The sequence below is a fragment of the Schistocerca cancellata genome, unplaced genomic scaffold (genome assembly GCF_023864275.1).
Source record: "Schistocerca cancellata isolate TAMUIC-IGC-003103 unplaced genomic scaffold, iqSchCanc2.1 HiC_scaffold_822, whole genome shotgun sequence".
In the NCBI taxonomy this organism is placed as follows: Eukaryota; Metazoa; Arthropoda; class Insecta; order Orthoptera; family Acrididae; genus Schistocerca; species Schistocerca cancellata.
This window is the reverse complement of record NW_026046833.1, coordinates 530,438-545,329: the sequence shown is the minus strand read 5'-3', so window position 1 is coordinate 545,329 and position 14,892 is coordinate 530,438. Positions and strand designations below refer to the sequence as shown.

Genomic DNA, 14,892 nt, shown 5'->3' with positions numbered 1-14,892 from the left:
AGTCTGGGGGGTAATTCTCCAATGCAGAGGCTCAAGCATGGTGCTCAGCAAAGTGCTCAGCAATCACGTTTGCGTCAGTAGAGAACATGTCATTTATGTTAACACCGGGAACACCTGCTGGGGGTGTGATACCCGGAAACACGTTTTATCTTTGCCCAGACTTGGGAAGGTGACATATGGCACCCAATGGTCGAGACGTATCTCTCCCAATACTCGTGCTTCTGTCATCCGACAGGTTGGCAAACGCGGGCATGGAGCTGTTTAAAGGCTATGAGATGCTCCTGGGAAGGGTGACCCACTGTAGAGCTCGCCAACGCTCCTGAATAGCTTCAGCGACTTTTGGTGACCATGAAGGGACTGCCTTTCCCGGGGGCACCCTAAAGAGCGAGGTATCACGCTTTCCGCCGCAGAAACAATTGTTGTAGTCACCTGCTCAACCATCACATCAACGTTACCACATTGGGGAGATTCAACAGTGGCAGCAGATGCGAAAGTTTCCCAGTCCGCCTTGTTTAATGCCCATCTGGGCATGCGTCCGTGGGCCTGACACCGGGGCAGTGACAGGAAGCGGTCACTACCACACAGGTTGTCATGTGCTCTCCAGTGGACAAATGGGAGAAGTCCTGGGCTTCAAATTGATAAATCAATGGCCGAATAACTGCCATGAGCCACACTTAAGTGTGTGGCGGCCCCAGTGTTTAAGAGGCAGAAGTCGAACTGAGACAGTAAAGTTTCGACATCTCTGCCTCAGCCAGTAAGCATGGTGCCACCCAACAAGGGGTTATGAGAGTTAAAATCACCCAAAAGTAGGAAGGTTTAGGGAGTTGAGCAATCAATGCAGCCAATGTGTTCTGGGGTACTGCACCATCTGGAGGAAGATATACATTGCAGACAGTTATTCCCCACATTGTCCTTATCCTAACAGCGACAACTTCAAGAGGGGTTAGAAGGGGCACCGTTTCACTACCAAGTTTAGGACATAAACGCAAACTCCATCTGACACTCGATTATAGTCACTACGGTTCCTGTAATATCCCTTATAGCCATGGAGGGCAGGTGTCCGCATTTCTGGGAACCAGGTTTCCTGGAGGGCAATGCACAAAGCAGGTGTAAAGCTTAACAGCTGCCGTAGCTCAGCCAGGCAGTGGAAAAATTCGCCACAATTCCACTGGAGGATGACGTTATCATGAGACGTGGAACATTCAATGAGGCAGTTTATGCCTCAGAGTCACCTTCTGCCACCGACGTTTTGCCTGAGTAGTCTATATCCATTGTGTCTGAAGGTCCGGCGAGATCTAAGTCCTCAGCAGATGCCAGAATCTCCACCTCATCCTCAGACGCAGAACTTGTAGGGATTCTTTGATTCAGTCTCCGGGACTGAGGAGGACCATGAAGCCCTATGACCAGCTACCTGTGGCTGCTTCAGCCACTAGCAGGTGTCCACTTTGCCACTGGTAGGAACCTGGGAAGGTAGTGACCCAAGGGAGCCCTTCCTAGAGAGAGGAGCCGAAGAAGACTTATGCTTCTCTGGCTCAGAAGTGGGGACTGATGTCCCCAACGGTTGGGCGGGTGGGTGGGGGGGGATGTGCTGCTCCCGAAGTAGGTGGTGTGGGAGCAACCGCGAGGGAAATGCCCCCCACCATCAAGGGGGCAGATGTAGTCTTATGGCTCTGAGAGCTGACTGGAATTGATGCAACAGATGGGGCTTTAACAGTAGTTATAGGAGCGGCGTAAAATGTTGTTACACACACGGAATGGAGCCTTTCAAATTTCCTTTTAGCCTGAGTGTAGGTCAGTCAGTCCAGGGTCTTGTATTCCATTATTTTCCTTTCCTTCTCTAGGATCCTACAGCCCGGCGAGCAAGGGGAATGGTGCTCTCCGTAGTTGACACAGATGAAAGATGGGGCACATCGAATATCGGGATGGGATGAACGACCACAATCTCGACATATAAGGCTGGTGAAGTACAGTGGGAAGACCTATGGCCAAATGTCCAGCACTTATAGCACTGCATCGGGGGAGGGATATATGGCTTGACATCACAATGGTAGACCATCACCTTCACCTTCTCAGGTAATGTGTCACCCTCGAAAGCCAAGATGAAGACACCGGTGGTAACCTGATTATCCCTTGGACCCGGTGGACGTGCCGGATGAAATGGACACCTCGTCGCTCTAAGTTGGCACACAGCTCATCATCGGACCATAAAAGAAGATCCCTGGACCATATTTAAGCTCTTATGGGGTATGACAGTAACAGAAACATTCCCCAGTTTGTCACAAGCGAGTAATCCCCGTAACTTGGCAGAGGATGCTGTTTTTATCAAGACTGACCCAGACCACATTTTGGACAAGCCCTCCACCTCCCCAAACTTGTCCTCTAAATGCTCTACAAAGAACTGAGGGTTCATGGACACACAGGATTCCACATCAGCTCACGTACATACTAGGTACCAGAGAGAATAAGATTCGCTACCATCCTTAGCCTGGCATTCCTCCCATGGTGTGGCCTGGGAGGGGAATGATTTTGGGTCGTACTTCTGTGCATTGAATTGAGCCTGTGAACCCTTAGAGACTGCTGGTGTTTGACCACCAGCAAAAGATGATGTACTACGTTTCATCGCGTGTCATCCGCCCTGATGCCACCCACTCTGACAAGGGGCCCTCCCCACAGGTTCCACCCAGCTGCAGCGAAAACCACCTGGCAGGATGGCCTTTGCCGGGTGTCCCAATGCCCCAGGGAGATGGGCATCTACCCTTTGACATACGTGGTGATTTAAGGGCGCAGGCATCAGCAGAGCGATCCCTGTGTGGTCAGGGGGCTACAACCAACAGGGTACATGGCGGCCCCACCACAACGGACTAGCTACCGTTCTGGATATGAGGTGCAAGGAAGTCCATGGTCATTGTCAGTGCAGAAAGCGACAGTGCATAGTGCATGGTGGAAAATGCACCCAGGAAGGTGTCCTCGCCCCAGAGATGGAGAACGAGGGGGACTGCAATGTGACAATGAGAAAGTGGGCTAAAGATCTCAATGCAAGGTGGACACGATGCACCATGTAAGGCGCCCTTCCCCCAATGGGCTCACTCTTTGGGAAAATTTAGAAGATGGAGGTCAAACCCTATTGGGTAGCATCACATAAAGACCGAAACGTGAGACTCCTTTTAGTTACCTCTTACGACAGGCAGGAATACCTCTGGCCTATTCTAACCACCGGACCCGCAGGGGGATTTCTCATTTGAGTTCCCAAAGCATCTACTTAACACTAGCATGTTGTTCGAACCTATGCGTAACACAGCAGTCCATCCCTGAACTACTTTGATGTCTTCCTTTTGTTTTCAACTCTTCCAGTGTTTCTCTATACCACAGATGCTTGTTACTACCAAATCAGTGCATGCATTGAGACCACACTAGGTGCAACGCCATGCTGATATGTGGGCTCTTACTGCCAAATTCTTTGTAAATTCGAGTCCAATTTGTAATCTGTAATTGCCACAATAAGATCACATAATCTCCCAACCTGGGAAGTCTTGTATCTTTTCCTTCTCTCCTTCTAGGTGCTTCACCTTTTTTTGTCAGGCAGTGTATTTTCACTGCAGATAGAGGTTCAAACCATCTGTTCCAGATAATTTTTTAAGAAAGATGTTGTAAAACATTGTATGTTATTTTACTTCACCTGTCACTTATGATTTTTTTTTTATCTCATTGTCTTTTCTGGTGAGAAGTTCTCAACTCCAGTTAGGTGGAAGCTCATTTCAGTGCCTGTCACTTCCATCATCTTTTGGCAGTCAAGGTGACTTCTGTGTCATCCTTACATAGTTGGTACTAGGGATTGGCGTATCTGCTACCAGTGCCTTGGTGCAGCTGAGATGAAAAAGAGGGTAGGATCTGTTACTGAGCATGCTGGAAATGACATCAGTCTTCCACGTATACCCTTGCAACAGTACTAGGAGGGAACGGAGAGCACCCAAGCACAAAGTACACAGAGACAAAACAGTGCCATCTCCATACAAGAAGATGATGCAAGTGGTGTTCTTGTAAACAGCACACTTTTTTTGAGATATCATCAAGCTGCAGACCTGAGAACTTTGTATTACAGGTTTATAAATCTCCCTAAAACTTTTATGGAGTGGCTAAAATTTTCTTCAATTATTATGGCACACCTTGGGTACGGTGTGTTAACTGTAAGATGGCAGAGTTGCGAGGGGAGTGCGGGGAGAGAAGGAGACAAGCATTGACTGGCGAGGGGAGAGGAGCCGTTAGGGAGGGGACAAGGTGCGTCTACCAGTTGCAGTGCTGGCACTACAAATTGCGCGTCATGCCTACACAAAAGCAGATGAAAGGCTTGGAAGTAAAACTCACTTTAAATGTTGTTCGTAAACGAAACTGAAATCGTCATGTACATTAAAATATATAATGTGTGTATGTTTGTCTACTATGCGCTCCCCCATGTAGTGACACCAACGACACACTCTTCACGTAAGTCACCCTTCCTCTGCCAACATTTATTAAACGTTATATTATTATCGATCCACGATTCATCAAGATAAAATATTTCTCTGCCTGCTTCCCTGAAGTTCTTCATGTCAACAATGAAACGAGATCGCCGGTGCACAATGTCTGGACGTTCTAACAACACATTCCTCTTATTTTCCACCTTACGCCATATGAATCCCATAGACAAAAGTACTTTTCTCAGCGAGACAATGCTCCACTTCCAGCCTATTTTGTCGTGCAAAACTGGAAGCAGTGTCCACAGGCTCGGCACAATCTTCCGCACTGAATAAAATTCTGCTATCGTGTCATGAATGACACGCTGGTTGAAATCATCGATCATTACTTCGATTACTTCTTTTCCTAAGTTAAAAGAGAGAGAAAGATTTATAAGAAAATGCCTTCTGCACTGCAGGTATTTTTTTGAATTTTGGAAATGTACTGTAATATGAATGTGTTTCGAAATAATACAGTAACCAGTGGTGTTTCCATACAAAGAAATACAGTAGCAAGGAAAAATGAAATATAAGGTAATTCGGACGAATTAGGGAGCTCCTTCAAAGTGATCGTGAACAAAAGATCTGAAATGGAAACTCACCTTTTCTTGCCAGGCATTTGTGGTGATACGCCAGGAGGATTCTTGGAAAACTGTTTGAATCTTCCAATGCTACGCATGCTTTGTCCTGTGTATGTAGCAGCTCTCACTGAAGATTTGTAAATGGGGTGAAGCAATTTTTTCTGCTCCCTTTCGCAGCATTCAATCAAACGCAATATAATTTTGCGAGCATCGCTACGTAATACTGGTTTACTTCTAACTGTAGGCCTACCGGTAGGGGTTGTTGGCGACTCCCAAGATGGGCCAGCAACTGCCTCTTCACTCATTTTGATAATGTTTAGCACAACTGCACAATAAAAACATGCAGAACAGTACAGCACAAAGCAATAATGAAGCAGACGACAATGGCTACCTTGTACAACACAGTCAGCTACGTAATGTTGGCAGCAGTCGAAGTTGCGTGCCTACCGAAGCCTCCCGACGTTTACCGACTTCTACCGATTCAGGACTAGAGAGAGGTCTGCCAACTAAAAGTTTACACTCTGTACATATGTGCCAGTGAACTGAAGTTCTATTTGAAGTTCTTAGTTCTGCCAATGAGTCCAAATGGAAACTACAACTTGTATCCTGCTTCACATGCTGACTCAATTCCTAGCTCAATTAACTTACGATTCTTGTCTGGTGCTATAAATATACCACCTCCCAATTCATGGAGATTTTCGGCACTGTAGACAGAATATTCATTAGGAAATCACACTTCAAGGACACAAAAGCACCTGGCAGAGGCCCTTGCTTTGATCAGTAAATGTATACAAGTGAAGAAAAGCAACTGTGCATAAGAACTTCAACCCTTTCAGACCTGATTTTTTATTTACTTGTAAAAAAAGGTCTGACACCATTTTTACATTCCGGTGAGTCTCCTGACAATATTTTTCTAAGAAAAAATTTCGTATGATCTCTACTTTTCTAAATATTTAATGTACACAAATGTGTTCATCAGGTCTCGAGCTTCATGTCATACATTAAGGAGGTTAACAGTACGGATCAATTATGCCACTCTTTATTTCACATTAAAACAGAGGAAACAATAAAAATAATTACATATTACATTCTTGTTTAAACAACAATGGTCAACACCTGATTTTAAGGTTTAGTATGAAACTGCAAAAAACAATTTCTGTCCTTTTGGAGACACAAATGTACTGAATTCTTCAACGCCCTGTACATTTTGGAAATTTGCACCGACTTGGACCTCCTACATCATGCAAAGGCAAATGGTCAATGGAATCAAAATGCATCTCTGTAGCTGGCCGTAATTCTCCTCTTTTTCTTGGTATGACTCTCATGTCTGAAGCCAGTCCTTCATAATACAGACGCCCCCTCTTCGTTCCAGTCACATTCTTTTGGCACAGTATCAATCCATCTGCTACTCTGATATGAAAGAAAAGAAGGTCCATTTGCTGCTTCTTTGTGATAGACAGGTTGTATGCATCTCGTCTGTATTCCAACCAACTTTGCACGATGGCAAAGTCAACAGCGTGAAAAATCATACACAAAGGCCATTTTCTAGATCTGATGAAAACTCTGTAGTAGCTTATCAATTGATCAAATAGATCCACATCACCCATTGCATGATTATATCTTCTCACTATTTCAGGTCTTTCTGCTTTCACATATTTATGGTGCTTTTTGTCCCAACGCTCGACTTCATCCACTGAGCCTTTACCAACAAAGCTTGAACACAATACAACTGGCCTATTGTCTAACCACTTACACATGGTAATGTCATCAGCGCTAGTGATTTATTCACAGTAACCTCTGGTTTGTTTCATTATTGTTTTATCATCTGAGAAAGGCAAGTGCTTTCCAAATCTGTTTTGATGGACAGTACCTGCTGCATTGATGCCTTGAGATTTCAGAACTTGAAACAGATGATAAGATGAAAAGAAGTTGTCAAAGTATAATTTATGACCTTTACCTTTTGAGAGTGGAACAGAAAATCCTAAAACAACAGCAGGACCTAATCAAAATTTTTTACAGCATGTGGTATTTAGTTCAGTTGTAGTACCTTGATACAAAAGGAAATCATGCACTATTCCACTCTTTCCACACAACATGAAGACTTTGATTCCCCATGGACTTGGTTTCTCCTTGACATACTGCTTTGCAGAAAACTTCCCAGTGAAAGGAATAATTCCTTTGTCCACACAAACATTCTCTTCTATAGGAAGTTCACTGCTGCGTTTTCGAATGGCTGTGTAAACTGGCCTGACTTTGTAAAATTTATCTTTATTTTCAGGCGGCTTCTCCAGATTGTTCACCAAGTGTAAAGTTGTTTGTAATTCTAAAAATCTGTCTTGTGACATGTTTTCCCAAAACACATTTACCTTCAGGCTTATATCCGAATACATTCGTAACCTGGGAAATTTCAAAGCACCAGTCAGTATATGCAAACCAAATAGCACCTCTAGTTCTTGAGTTGTTGTCTGCTTGAATGAGGATTTGCCTTGATGTAATGCATAAATATTAGTATGTGCTGTCATGCTAGTGAACAAATCATCAGGTATATATCTTTTGAAGTATTGTATTGGAGAACACAAGACAGATTCTTCAAAATTTGGAGCTTTGTATGTTTCTGCCATGGTACTTAGAGGCTTGTGTTTCCATTTTATGGATTCTTTAGGTGTCATCATTATGTTGTCACACAGGTTATTCAATTCTGGGTTGTTTTCATTGCATAAAAAGTTCATTTCATCATCCACCACGTCTCTGTCACCTTCATCTTCAGGTATGGTGTTTCTACACACATAATTCACGCCCACTTTATCTGCTCCAACACGTTTCACTATTTGTGGAGCTTGCCTTTCAATAAGTGGTACACTGTCATCCTCATCTCCACTCAAACTAATGTCAGAAACTTCACCATTTTCAATTATGTCACTAATCAAGTCCCAATCTTTCTCCACAGAAAGATATTCCTTATCCATATTTGTAAATTAAAAGCCAGAAATATAAAATAAAATCATGTGTAGTGGTCAGTTATTCTCCTCCTTGCTGCTGGTACTGAAATTACTGAAAAAAATTACCACACATAGCTACCATCGCCATGCAAATACATCTGAGGCAAATTTTAGGTTACGTTTCCTATTTTACACCATTAAGGACCTGTTGTGCACAAATGTGTACAGTAAATTTACCTGATACATAACACAAATATGAACTGAATGAAACTGCTGAAAATTCCACTGAAAGAAAGTCTAATGTTTCCAAAAGAAGGAAACCACACAAAAAATTCATTAACAAAATCCACAATGTGACTATTACAGTAATAAAGTCAACGAGTAATGGCTTGACACAGAGAGACAACACCAGAGAGTATATTTTACTATGTACTTCACTGACTGCTCACAAGAGAGCAGCAGCTGCTGGAGCATGGCTAAAATAAACCAACATAAATGTGCACAGTGAGTTTTGATGCACCTGACATTTCTTGTCAGCGAAATATTAGTGAACAAACTTTATGTACACAATTGTGACCACCAGGTCTGAAAGGGTTAATAATCTGGCTTTAAAAGTAACTTCCTTTAGTCTGTCCAAATATAAAGGATATGGTCATCTTTAGTAGATACGGAACTGATCTGATCCACTCTTGGGTGCAACACTACTTTCTGCCACATATAGTTTGGCATGACTGATATTTGCTCAGATCCATAATGGTTTTGATGCCTATGAACAGCTAGGCAAGTATGCTGGTTGGTAATGGTCAACAATGACAATGACTGTGGAATACAAAGAACTTCTACAAATATTAAACCAGAAAAAAAGTGTTACCTAACTTAAAAGTGGTGACTCACCAAAACCACAGTCAAGGTGAAATCTGGCAAATGATATAGACAACAAAAGCATGCTATGTTTGTTGTTCTTTCTGTGTCTCAGCCTAGTCACATTTATAGACACATTAATCTGTTGAAAATATAAAAATCAGTGTTCTCCATCCACTTCTTTCGACATCCTACCAACTGTTTCAATGATTGGCTTAGAAAATCCATTTATGGAGCTATTCAAGAATGTCATGGTCTTACATCTTCGTTCTAAAGACTGCAAAAGACAACTATCAGATGATGCATACCTGGAATAGAGGCATCTCCAATAGCATGAGGTTATCATGCAAGGAGTCCTATCATCTGGACTCACATTGGAAGCAACTGAGAAAATACCTTAATTATTATCCACATCATGCGATAATTCATCATATGGACTTCTTAATATGACCACTGACAACAATTCTTTAGCAATTCACGCAGTAAAGCTGAGTCAAAGTGTGAAAGCCTCTGCAGTGTAGCTGAACACACATAACGTGACACATCCAGTCATGCACATTGTTCAAAAAGTCATTTTCCTGTACATAGGCCAATTCACCCTATTGGGTGCCTATTTTAGAGCAACCCTTTCAGCAAATCTGTCTCATATCTGAATTATTCTGATGTAGTGGTTAATCAAGTGAAGTTTATCTCCTACTTCATATTAAACAGTGTCCATAATGCAGAACAACAAACACATCCGCTCAGTGTTTCAGAAGGAAAGGCCAATATTATGGTAGAATGGCCATTTGAAGCACAGACGTTCATGCAGACATTTGTTAAATTTTGAATTCTTCTCACTAGATATTTTGATTGAATGAACAACGAGAAACAATTGCTCACTTAACCACCCAATACATTTCTGTTGAGTAATTTACTCAAGAGCACTGTTTTAACATTTAAAGTTTACAAACTTTTTTATTATTTATATTTTAAACTGTCAGTCTTGGAAACAGCCTGTCAAATGTGTGTATGCTTAAAGTTTACAATCAACTTTAAATAATTCACAATAAAAGAACAAAAAGCAACTATCACCTTCAGTGTACTTTTCTACTCTCAGTACATGTCACAAAACTCGTCTCGCTGCTTCACTATGCACCTTTATGAGGGTAGTAGTTATAATGATGCAACCTAACACTTTATCTCGCACAAAGCATCTCACTGATAAACAGAAAGTATCTGATATGAAATAGTAATAAACATAAGAAAATTGTTTGATGATGATGATAAAAATTTTCAAGCATTTACCTCAGGAACCATTAAATATACAGCACATGTTTATAAAAACATTTTTGCTGCAAAGGACTATTTATGTTATCTCCTTGAAAATTTATCTTCTCTCCTGATAAATGTGCCATCTACTGTATTCATAAGATTTAATTATACCTTCTATCTATATAGTGGTGATGCCGCCTTTCTCGACAATAGTGCACCACATGTCCCGGACATCCACAGTGGAAACATACTGGTTGGTTATCCTGGATCCTCTGGATGTCAGTCTTCCTTGGTGCCCAAACAGGTTTCTCATGTGGAATTGTAGGAATGTAACTCCACCTGGATCTAGACTTTTTCATCGTTTTAAAGGGAAATAAAGGACAAGAAATTGGGTTCAATGTCTGTTCCACTTCCTCCCTTATGACCTCTTGAAGCGTCTCTGTTTTTTGCTCGCCATGCAATGCAAGTGCCTTCTGAACTTCCTCTCTCACTATCTGGCGAAGAACACTTGTGAAATCAGTTGCTTCCTCCATCACAGACATTGATACGACATTTGGAAGCCGTTCAAACTTTTTGTGTGTAATTCTTTTTGGATGCATTGTCTTGATATACTGGGACCATTTTATGAAGTCGTCTGCTGTCGAAATCTCCTTCAGGATTACAGCTTGATACATGTCCTCAGCAACACCCTTTATGAAATGTGCAACCTTATCTTCCTCCTTTATTCTAGGATCCACCATTTTACACAGCTCCAAGACGTCTTGAATGCAGGATGCTGTAGTTTCTCCTGAACGCTGTGACCTGCACTTTAATTTATCTTCAGCCTTCCACTTCTGTCATTGAGTATTGCCGAAATAATTGCGCAGTTCCACCTGGAATACTTCCCAGCTTGTGAACTACTCCTCGTTGTTTTCATGCCATTGCTTGGCAGTGCCCTCCAAGTAGAAAAATACCTTAGCCAAACACACGGTGTCATCCCATTTGTTAAATATGACTATATGCTCATAAACCTTCAGCCACTTGTTTGGATCTTGGCCATCATCACCAGAGAACCCGGAAGGATGTCTCATGTGGTGGCACACAGTTGCTGTCATCATAACGTCTTCTTCTTCTGTCTCCAATACATTGCGGTCTGTTGAATATGGCTCCAACTCAGGTTTCTCGCCACAAACGGTGGCTCTGTCGTGACCTGATGGGAGCCACTGTGTTGTCGATGATGTGCACTATGACAAGTTCCAATACCCAGAGTCTCCACCAGAATAATGTCATGTAGAAGAAGGTGTAATTAGATGAATGACGAAGACTAACTTCACTTAACGAAGGTATATTCAGCACTTGCACATACAAGAGTGCGGAGCGAACTGCCTTCGGCCAGAACACATAGAGTATATACACAGCTACAGAACAATCCAGTACAACGATTCTTGACATTTGAAGATACTTCTAGAATATACTCGAACCGCATATAGAAATTAAAATTGTACAGTGCAGGTGATTTTTGAACTCACGACCCTCCATGCAACAGTTTAGTATCATAACCACTACACCACGGGGCTTCTCAGCTTCTTCTCCGACAATATGATCACCATAGTGATACACTACAGACAAGCTACAGAGAATGTTATTGAAATAAGTGTAACAACTAGGTTGGATACTACAGCCATAGGAATTTGAGAAAGAATGAATATTCAGGTAAAACAAAACAAATTACTGTAATGCAATTGTGGATAGCACACGAGCAGGTCTCAGGCAACAACAGCTGGTCAGACAGTTGGTGCCAGTCTGTGTCAAGCTGAGCATAGAAACTGATAGCTCACATTCCATTCCATTTCATTCCCTTTGTCAGCAACTACTTTTAAAAAAGTAGTGTCTGCAACATCGTATAGCCTAAAAGAAAATTTTTAGTTTTATTATAGATGTGGAATATGCTACAAATTGTTTGTATGAAAGGTAAATGAAGAAGCACAGTATTTTGACCCATCACCTTCACTGGGGTTCCTGCTTAAAACACCCAAAACAACATGTGAAAGACAAGACCAGTGTGGGCGTGTGTTTTCACCTGACTTACACACCAATGGATTGTTTCTCATTGTCTATGCCTGAGAATAAAAATTAAAAGCAACAGACTAATCAATACAGTGGGCCAATAATAGTCAAGGAAGATAACGCAAGTTGAGAGTGAACAGTGTATGGGGTAAAGTGGATGACAAAAAATTGAGATTATTTACTCATTTTTCGTGGTAACTAATTCACATGTACCTTGTGAAAAAGCCAACAATAAGTAACTACTGGTCAAAACATCTGCACTGCATAATCCCTTTCCTGCAATGATGATAAGCTATGTTAGTTCAAAGCAATTTTGCTGAACTTGCTGCTCAATAACAATGACAAATTATTTCTCATAATCATTTTAAAATTTGCTCATTTTTTTGTCATTTGAATTCTTATGTCATCCTCTTCATTTACTCCCTATGGATATTTGACAGTTAATGAAAGTATGTGTGGTTTGAAATGACAAACTGATTTTTCAGTGTAAATGACTAGCACACAACAGAGAAGTACAGCATAAAAATGCTTAGTGCTTGTGATCTTTTGACTGGGTATGTACTTACAATGGAGGCATCCGCAGGGAAAAGGGCAGAGGAGCCAGCTGTATGGCACTTTTTAATACATTATTAGAGTAGTACCATGACAGACACTAAGTCACATAAATGTACTGCTATTATATTTCACCTGCTGTATTTGATTATCTATGTGCATATACGATAAAATCAGTAGGCACTTGCATGACTAACAGGAAAGATCTTCCACAATTTACAGTTGTCAAGCTCAGACTCTAAAAAGGACCATTTCTGAGAGAAGGGAGTATCTCCTCTGCCTGGAATGAAAGGACACAAGTGATGTTCTGATATTCTCAAAATGCCACCTTGCTTCAACAACAGAAGTAAATGTGTGCTCACAAGGATACTTAGTGACATAAAGAAGCAGACAATGTTTTGAACATAAAATTCATAAAATTCACACAGTGGATCCAATCACATCTAATGATTGTTTTCTATCCTTTAAAGAGCAATCAATCCAAATGGTGGAAGAATTCTCCTTTCAGTTATTTGTTGGGTATCATTCAGAGCATATAAGAGAACAAGAAAACAGGCACTAAGTCACTGGCAGATTTTTGCCAAGAAAATACCACATAGCAGGAACAAATTGCATCTGACACTTCTGTAAAATATGTGTCAGCCTCATTAAGAGCCAGGCGGAGGAGTGTATCGAAAAGAAATGTTTTTTTCTGTGTATGTACCAATGTTTCAAAACATTTCACACTGAGAAAAATTTAATGCAGTTGGTACAAGTTTTCTTTCTGAATAAAGTCTTAATAGTAAAATGAGTCTTAAGTCTGCTATCTATAAAATATTACAATAATATCCCCAGGAGTAACGAGACCATTTCTGAACGTTTCACCTGACACTTTGTACAAAAATATAGCATTCACTATTACAGAACTATGATTTTTGAAAAATTTGCTTACAATCAGCTGTCCAGCTACCTTTGTCCAGGGTGCTTGAGAAGATTGAGGTAGTTCAACATTCGGTGTCAAAATGCTGGACTTTCATCCCTCTTACCACCAGCCTCCTCCAGAGCAGGTGTGCTCCAAGCAAAATATTAATGTGAATCTCTGCAGTCCCTGCTTCTGCTAAGATAGTAATTTGGAAAGTGCAATAATGCCTTGGAGAAATGTCAGTATGTAGTCTGAGCACCTGGATGTGATTGAGAAGGGTCACATCATGAGCCTGCACAAAGCTGGTTAGTCCCTTAGGTGTTGGAGTAGGAAATGAGATAATGCCCCCCCCCCCCCCCCATTCATAGTGAGTGAATGATTGTGTGTGTGTGTGTGTGTGTGTGTGTGTGTGTGTGTGTGTGTGTGTGTGTGTGCCACAACACCCAGAGATGACAGGACAGGGGATTGTGCTGTGCTAAGTATTACACTGTTCACACTACTCTCCACATTGACTCTTCCAAACTATCAACCATCTCAGAATACACTGGAATGGTGCTGTTACATAATCATGCACAGATACACATTGGCAACATGATGTATTCACCAATAAATTATACACCTAGGCAACATTGACTAGCAAATCCTTATACTATAGTACCCATGTTAACACTAAACAACACCATTTATTGTCGTTCCTCACATCACTTTTAAGAGCTGGTTTTATAACATGGGGTGCAACTGCCTACAGTGCGTGTACCCATACTACTTTTAATACCTCACCTAGACACCAAAATGGGCACAGAAGAGGTTGGAAGGGCACCAAGAACTCCAGCGCACAACAAAATCACTGGTGCTCACAGAGTGGTGTATTAAAGAGCCACATGCTAAGCAGCACTGCCAGTACTGTGCTTCAACTTCTATTTGGTGTTGCTTGGCAATGTTTAAGGTTAGCTTGACAATGAACTTCAACAATGGATGTGGTCAGCTTGGTTCTACCCTTAACATTAATGAACAAGAATTTTGGTTTACCAACAAATTCCTGTTTTCAATTAGCGTTATTCTGCAACCAGTCAAGGGCTGTTCTTGTATAATTACAAAATAAAGTGTGGACCACCACAGAGGCAAATGTATTTATTTCAAGTTCCCATGCCACAACTTGGAATGCTACAACTAATCAAGAGACTGTCCAAGAACTTTAATTACCGCTCTATGCCTTGCAGCACCAGTTATCTTTCCCCATAAGAGTATTAAGGGTATGGACAAATCAT

The 14,892-nt window shown here is 41.5% G+C and overlaps 1 protein-coding gene across 1 annotated transcript in view; it reads right to left on the bottom strand.

Moving 5' to 3' along the window:
* Positions 1–14,892, bottom strand: part of LOC126143528 (CLIP-associating protein 1-A-like) — a gene marked incomplete at its 3' end in the record, with an annotated part of 85,068 nt that overhangs the window by 39,271 nt on the left and 30,905 nt on the right. The window lies entirely within an intron of this gene.